Here is a 9,021-nt window from a genome sequence, read left to right on the forward strand (position 1 = left end):
TTCCATAATCAAACATCATACTCCAAAATAGCAAGAACAAAGCGGTATTTATTTATCTTTTGCAAGGTTGTATACTTTGTACTTAACTCAAAAGTCCTAAACTCTTGTCTTTCATACCATGACTTTCTAGAACCATCAATGAAAATCCCTGCAAGGTAATCACAGTTAAGTTTATATGGTATCTCATGGCTTATATGTTTCAAAAGTTTGTTAATAATAGCTAGGTTAAATTAAAAGTAATGGCCATGCATATATGCCTTCATGTAAAAATTTGAGTTATTATCCTTATGGACTTCTTTAGACTAGAGTAAATTTTGAGAACAATTGCTCTCACATATGTTTCAAAATAGGTACAATATAGTAGAGATTTTAAGGCTCAACAATTGTGTCGATGTCATGTCTATGAAAGTTTTTCTCACGAATGTTCTTTTCATTGATAAAGCCTTTTTTGTTTTACGATTTTCATCCTATTCTTGCAAGAATCAAAAAACTTTGGTTTCTTTAGTTTAATGGAGTATTCAATTTCAAAGTTGGCACACCTACCATCTTCAACCTTTTATTGCGGGCCTTGACAGTAAGAGGCACATTAAGTCTCCTAGTTCTTTTTATTACATTGTAATCATATTCATCTACAACGGTCATTACCTTCCTTTTATCAATTGCTTTCTTTGCTGCACATATCAATTTTCTTTCCAATCTACCTAACACAACTTGAGTGGATTTTTAAGACAATACACATATCATAATATTAGATAATCTATATTATAAATATTCATTTTTTAGAGGATTTTGCTTTAAAAATATAGGCAAAAGGATAAAAAAAAAACCCCATAATAAATTTTTTTTAAAAATCAATTGAGCCCTTAGGAAAAAGTGCACCCAAATGAGCCTTTAGTGATGAAAAAAATATCAATTAAGCCCTTTAGTTAATAGAAACCATAGTTGATCAATAATGGATGTTGATGTGGTTGACAGAAGCAACGAGAAACTAGCACATGGCAACCACATGGATAAGTATGTCATGTCAACATATATTAAAAAATATTAAAATTTATGAAAAATGCATGTTTAGAATGAATCTGGGCAAATGAATGTCTAGATTTATCTAAACGTGAATATCTTTGTCGAGGCTCATTCTAGATGTGTTTTAGATATTATAAAAAAATATTGGAACATTGTAAAATTTGCTAACAATTGTAAAAATTATTGTTAAAATTTATAATAATTATTAATATATATATAGGAATAACGGAGCAAGCTAAGCCTAAAGGATATATGAATAAGGAAAGGTTGACACTTTGTTATTTAAGGTAAACTACATAAATGTTCACTTGATTATTAGAAATTTTCTTGTTAGGTCATCTGACTTTAAAAAGTTATAAAATGATTACCTGACTTATTCTTTCTTATTTTTTAAATTTTAAACCTTTAAATTGCTAAGAGCCGACCGATGTGGTTGTTAACTTAATGATTTTTTTAACCTTTATTTTTGTTCCACATAATTCCATATGATATTATAAACAAATCATTTTAACCCAAAACTAAAGCGTTTTCATCTCCTCCTTACTGATAGTAACAAGGAATCATCATTTTCAAGAATTTTGAAATATTTTTTTCATGTTGAAAATCATGGGTTTTTGGATCAAAGTCGATTGAAATGGGTTCACTTTTTTTGTAAGGAATCATTGAAGCTCTCCAAAATAACTCATTATCTGATATTTAAATTCATTATATGAATAAAAACATCCATTGAAAAGTTAGGGCTAGTTTAGCAATGCATCTAAGAAGCACTTTTGGGATAAAAGGCGCTTTTGAGATAACTTTTTTTCTTAAAGAAGACACTTTTAAGAGAAAAAATGTTTCTCAAACACCAAAAATTGGCCAAATGTAGAAGTAGAAAATTTGAGCTTTTGTTGCAACCAAAATCACTTTTGGGTGTTGAATTACTTTTTCACCCTCATTTAAACACACCAACGGTATTTCTTTATTACCATACACTAACCAAAACAACTTTTTCTCTGGTTCTTTCAACTTTTGTAGTAGTTCTTTGAACTACTTTCCCAACTTTTCCTTTCTTTGGTTCTTCAACTTTTGTAGCAGTTCTTTAAACTATTTTTCCTTCTTTCATTTTCTTTGAATAGAAGTCTAATTTGTGAAGTAGCAGTGGAAAAGGACTTGCCCTTGTTCTTCAAAAATACATCTTTTGATCTTTGTTCCTTCAAGGTTGTTTTTTTTTCTTTGTACTTTTCTACTTTCACCATGACAGGTAAATGGCTTTGGTCTCTATCTAAAAATGGGTTTTGTTTGGTCTCCTATTCACTTTTTTGTTCTTAACTCTTGACAAGCTGTATAGGATTTGCTTTTGTGTTCATTGATAGTATAATGTACAGTAATTTGTTGATTATTCCCTTTTAAATTCCTAGTTGAATGCTTGACTTTACTACTGATTTTGATCTATAAATGAATATCAGTAGTGAATTTACCTGAGCTATTTGAGAATTCCCTGTCAAATTTCTAGATTTGCTTGTTTGCTTCGCTAGTTGAAGAAGCATGTCCACCAAAAGCACGAACCCAACTAAACTCTCACTTGTACGCTTTTAGATATATGTCCATATACATAATGTTAACCTTGTAAAATACTTATTTAAAAAAATTGTGAAATTCATGAACAGACATAAATAATATTGTCGTATGTATGGGATGATTGATATATACAAAATACATTTAAAGATTATTTATTTATATTTTAAGAATGTTTGTAATATTGATTTTCAATTTTTCTATATGTGATCATATATATTTATATAATAGATGGAAAGTACTTTGGTCGTTAAAGTTAGTGGTGAAAAGGTCAAAGCAATGTGGGAGAAGAGATTGACAGAAATATTCTGCGATCTTTGTATTAAAGAAATATTGGAAGGCAATAGATGTAACACCTCAAACCCGGCCTAAACATTAGGGCCGAATCTGGTGATGTCACATTGTAACACCTCTTACCCGTATTCAACGCTGGAATAGGGTACGAGGCATTACCAGAATAAATACACTTATAGACATATTAAACAGAGTTATAAAATTTCATCCAAATTAAAAACTTTCAAATTATTATCTTCGAGTCGCTAATTAGGGTATACAAGACCCAATACATACCCATTCATATGCTCAATATATTCGTTAAATCAATCCAATATTGAAGAATCCACTTTATGTCAGAATCAATATTAATAACAATCATAAATCTTTTCATGTTAATTTCATATATCACTTATCGAACTTTGAATGTTAATTTACAAATATGTAATTCACTAACACATTCTGGTATACACGATGTTTAATTGATGAAATCATTTAATTGAGCTAAATTTCATGTTCATTCCAAATTTTCTTCTAAATCCATAAATGCTTCCACTTACCATTTACCTAATCAATTTCTCGAATCAAGCTATCACACAACAATAATACATCACATGTGCTTCATGAATTCAATATTCGATTCTTATCACCATCAAATCCATGTCATTCGAATACTTAAAGTTTATTCAAGCATATATTATTACGTTTCATATACCAAGCATATGCCAAAATTACAAATACGCAATAAATTCATTTTTCATTTATTTGACTAGCAAATTAACCTCAAAATTTATAACATTCCATTACTTAAGATATGCCATAAAACACTCCTTTAACATAAACTAGCACCATGGCCGAATTTTCATTATGCTATTTATTACCCTTTTTCTGAATCATATAGCAAAATATTACAAATATGTATATATTTGAATACTATAATTATGCATCAAGTTACCAACATGAGTTAATTCATGAGTCACTCATGACATCACTTCATGCCAAATATACCACACACATATGCTATGAAACTTTATTTTCTCTCATGAGCTTACCATGACCAGTAATGCACCAATATAAACATCACTCCTATTTCAAAGTTTATCGATTATAATCAGGCATATAACCAATTATACACAATTCATTTATATACTTTATTGTCCTCCTCCTCCTCTCCATCCCACATCCTTTATGTATATAACATGCTCAAATAGCATTATACATAATTTCACTATTCACTTATATTTAAATTCAAAGTTGTCTATTTGAGTTAGAGTCACTAAACCATTTTTATCCAGAGCTACAGAGCTCCAAATTAAGATCTGTTAATTTTCCCCGAAACTAGACTCACATATATTCTTACCATAAAAATTTTAGAATTTTTTACGTGGCCAATTAGTACATTTTATTCTTTAAAGTCACCCCTATTTCACTGCTCAACATCTCTGACCTCTCTTCACATGCGACCTATCATTCCGGTACACGTAGTAGCCTGCACATAGTACTACACACATGTTCAAAGCTATTCGGTATGCATAGTAGCCTGCACATAGTACTACACATGCGACCTATCATTTTGGTACACGTAGTAGCTTGCACATAGTACTACACACATGACCTAGCAACTTCACTCGTATCTCTTTCATTCTAAAGGTTCAACCGGGAATTTTCACTTTATCTCACTTTTTTTATCAATTAATGTCAACTTCTCATCTTTATCTATTTATAATAACATATTTAGCTTATATAACGTTCACATTATTCAATCCAGTCCAAAAATCACATTTTGAAAAAATTACATTTTTGCCCCTAAAGTTTCACAAAATCATGATTTTGCCCCTAGGCTCGAAAATTAAACTTTATTCCTTTTTCTTATGTTTTATAACATGCTGAAAATTTTTCCCTTCTATAGCAACATTAAATTCTTGCTCTAACATGCACTTATGAACAATAATAATTTTTACCCATTATGTTGTTTCACTTGTTTTTACTGAAAATCGCTTAGCAAAAATTGTTTAACACAATTTCAAGCTTCATATTCTACCATAAAACATCAAAATAAACGTATTTCACCTATGGGTATTTTTTCAAATATAAACCCTAGGTTAAATTATTGCTAGAATAAGCTAAATTAAGCTACTAGGACTTCAAAAACATAAAAAACGTTAAAAACAAGGCTTGGAATTACTTACTATGGAGCTTGGAAGCTTGAAAACCATAACCATGGCTTCCCCCTTGCTATTTTCGTTCATCATGGAGAAGATGGACAAATTTTTGGCTATATTGGCCTTTTTAATTCTTTTAATTACTAAATGACCAAAATGCCCCCAACTTAAAAATATGTTATTTCACTTATCTCTTGTCCAATTTTGTCCAAAAAGTTAACCAATGGTCTAATTACCATTTAAGGACCTCCAATTTAAAATTTCATAACAATTGGACACTTTTAACATGTAGAACTCAACTTTTGTACTTTTTACAATTTAGTCCTTTTGGCTAAATTGAGTGCCCAAACTTTGAAATTTTTGAACGAAATCATTCCGTGAAATTTTAGACTATAAAAATATAATAAAAAATAATTTTTTCCTCGTCAAATTTGTGGTCCTGAAACCACTGTTCCGACTAGGCCTAAAATCGGGCTGTTACAATAGACCTGATACTCATTTCACAAAAGTGGGATGGATAAAAATAACGGTAAACTTCGAGACTAAAATAGGCAAGACTTATTCACAAAGACAATTGAAAAATAGGTGGGATGCCTTGAAAAAAGAATGGAAGACTTGGAAAAAGCTTAAAGGCGAAGATACTGATCTAGGGTGGAATCTTATAAAAGGAACCGTTGATACATCAGATGATTGGTGAGAGAGTAGGCTAAAGGTAATTAATAATTATCATTTTTATTTTTTTTCTTATTTATGAGGTTATTATTAATTTCTTATTAAACTATTAATTTATATATAGGTTGTGCCTGAAGCTAAAAAATTTAGAACTTCGAGCATTGATCCTAAATTTGAAAGGAAGTTGGATCAAATGTTCATGAGGATAGTTATCACTGGTGATAAAGCATGGACACCTTCTTCGGGTATGCTCCCTAGTGACTTTTTTGAAGATTTTGACAATGACATACTTGGAGAAAATAAGGAAGAAAATGCGATAAATGATGTTCACATTTCAAGTCAAGTGGGATGTGACTTTGATGAAAACAATCAAAAAAAGAAAAACACCTAAGGCAGGAACTTCACATTTTAAAATTGGAATGAAGAAATCCTCAAAGAAAATTGGAGAGGCTGTAAGATTGTCTAGTCAAATTGAAAATAATTATGCAGTGCAACTGACAATATGAGTCAAGCCACATCTAGTTTGGCTCATGTTTTGGATCCATATGGTATTCTACAAGCAATCAAAGTGCTTGATAATTTGTCGGAGGAAGTTCCAAAAGCTAGTTTGCTATATTTTTTTCTCACTGAAATTATTAATCAATAAGGACAAGCTAACTGTGTTTTTATCAATTAATCCCAAGATTAGAGCTTGGTGAATTAAGACGGAAATGGAGGAGAGTTCAAAATTTTCTAGGGTTTTAAGATAGCTACTATGTGACTTATAAATGCCATCCATGTGTAATCTTTGTTTGACTATTTACTTATGTTTTGTTTATTTATGTGTAATCTAGTTTTATCAATAATTGTTTATGTTTGGTTTTTGGATATAGAATTTGTTTATAGGTGATGAGTATGGTTGACAATACCAGTGGTGATGGAAGTGATGATTAAAGGGAAAAGAAAGAGATTTTACAACGCTTGGAAAGTTTTAACCGATTATTTCATGTTGCATCTTCTTCTGTGCAACGATATTATGAGAAGTATATATTGAAGCAACCATTCATGGATTCGAAACAATCATGTAAGTCATGGATCCGAAAGATCCTTGACGGTCATGAATCATGTTGCATGATTAATTTTAGGATGTCAAAAATTGTATTCACAAGCTTGTTGAGAGTTTTAGAAACAAGATACAATTTGCAAACTTCAAGAAACATATCTTCTCGTGAAATGTTGAGAATTTTTTTTGTACATCTTGGGCACCAGTGCAAAAGTTTCCCAATGTCGAGAAAGATTTCAAAGGTCTAGAGCAATAATAAGTCGATACTTTGCAATTGTGCTTGAGAAAGTTTCAAGGATAACTATTGATATAATTGCACCCGATGATCATTCTTTTAGCTCAATACTCGAACAAATACAAAACGATTCTAGATATATGTCGTATTTTTAAGGTAAAAATTTAAAATTATATTATTATATTTTAATATTTTTTAACTAAAAATATGCATGAGGCTAGTATGATTATTTGTTCAGGATTGTATAGATGCAATTGATGGTATACATATTGCCGTTATTTTTCCACCAAATGAACAAATTCCCTACATTAGAAGAAAATGTGTCCTAACTTAGAATGTTATGGCAGTATATGATTTTAATATGTGTTTCACATTTGTTATGGCTGGATGGGAAGGATTGACACATGACACTAGAATATTTCTTGATGCAATTCGAGATCTAAAATACAAATTTCCACACCCATCAAATGGTAATATATTTCATTTATTTATTTTTTAAATAATAAAGTATAAGTTATTTAATTGTTAATTTAAAAAATAAACAACTCTTGAATTAATTGTTTATCATATTATGATATGTAGGAAAATATTATCTTATTGATTCTGGATATCCTCAAATGAACAATTATTTTGGACCATATAGAGGACAACATTATCATTTACTTGACTTTCGTAGAGGTAGACCTATATCTGATAAAGAAAATATAATCAATCATTTACATTCATAATTACGTAGTGTGATTGAACAAACTTTTAGTGTTTTGAAAAAAAAATGTCATTTTAAGGGATATGCCAAGTTATTGTTTTGAAAAACAAACTATGATTGTTTTTGTCACAATGGTGATACACAATTTTATCCAAAAATATGTTGGTTGAAATATTTTATGGAATATGAAAATATTGACAGGGCTTACGAGAATATTATTGATCTAGAAGATGTGCATAATGCAGAAAGTGATGATGATGGTGAATCAAACAATTCAAGTGGTTATGAAATGGAATTAATAAGAGATGTCATAGCTTGTAGTTTAATGAATTCACTTTAAATTGCAAATGCTAATGCAAAATTTAATTATAATATTTATATTGAGCATACAATTATTACCCCTTTTTAAAACTTAATTCAAATACATAGAATATTTGAATTTGTTAACTTTATGTTTTTTATGTTAATATCTAATATAGTTTATATATTCAAATTACATTTTACAAAAAAAATTAATATAAATTATTTTAAATATATTTAAAATTTCTAATTCATGTATTAAAATATTAATAAAAAGTTATAATAAAATTTTTTATATTTTATTTTAATCTAATTTGATGTATTTCGTATATAATAACATTAACGAATTTTAATATCATTTAAATATATCTTTTCTTCCTTAACATCATTAGGTCTAAAATAGACGTTTTATATTTTTAAAAGTTCTTTTTCACAACAATGCTAAACATTTATATCTTAAATCAAACCTTTCAAATTTACTTTTTTAATAAGCACTTTTTCATAACACTTTTTAAAAGCACTTCTCACTTTTCTAATAGTCATGTTTGTTAATTGTTAGTAATTTAACGATTTTAGATTTAAGAAAAGAGAAACAATAAGTGAAATGATATTTTTGTATTTTTTAAAGTTAAATGATCTAATAAAAATAATTTAATAATTGAGTCATCATTTATATAATTTACATTTTTTATTAAAAAAGATATTGTAAAAAATAAACAAATCAAAACAATAATTTTGTAATCTTTGGTCTCAAAGAGAATTCTTCCTAAACATATGGTTTATTAGTTTTTGTTTTGTTTTTCTCGAGTTGGTTTATTTTTCATTTCAAAGCTTTTTGGATTTTTCTTTTTATTGTGGTATAAAAATAAATTTAGTTCCTTAACATTTATTTATTTCGATATTTATTTTGGATTATTTTGACTTTTGACCTTTAATTTTAGTTAAATTACTTTTTTTGGATGAAAAATTGATTAAAATATTAAAATTTTAACGACATTGATGTGACCACTAACATAATAGTCCACGAATATTTTATAAAAATTCAAAAAAT

The sequence above is a fragment of the Gossypium hirsutum genome, chromosome D07 (assembly GCF_007990345.1).
Source record: "Gossypium hirsutum isolate 1008001.06 chromosome D07, Gossypium_hirsutum_v2.1, whole genome shotgun sequence".
NCBI classification, from domain to species: Eukaryota; Viridiplantae; Streptophyta; class Magnoliopsida; order Malvales; family Malvaceae; genus Gossypium; species Gossypium hirsutum.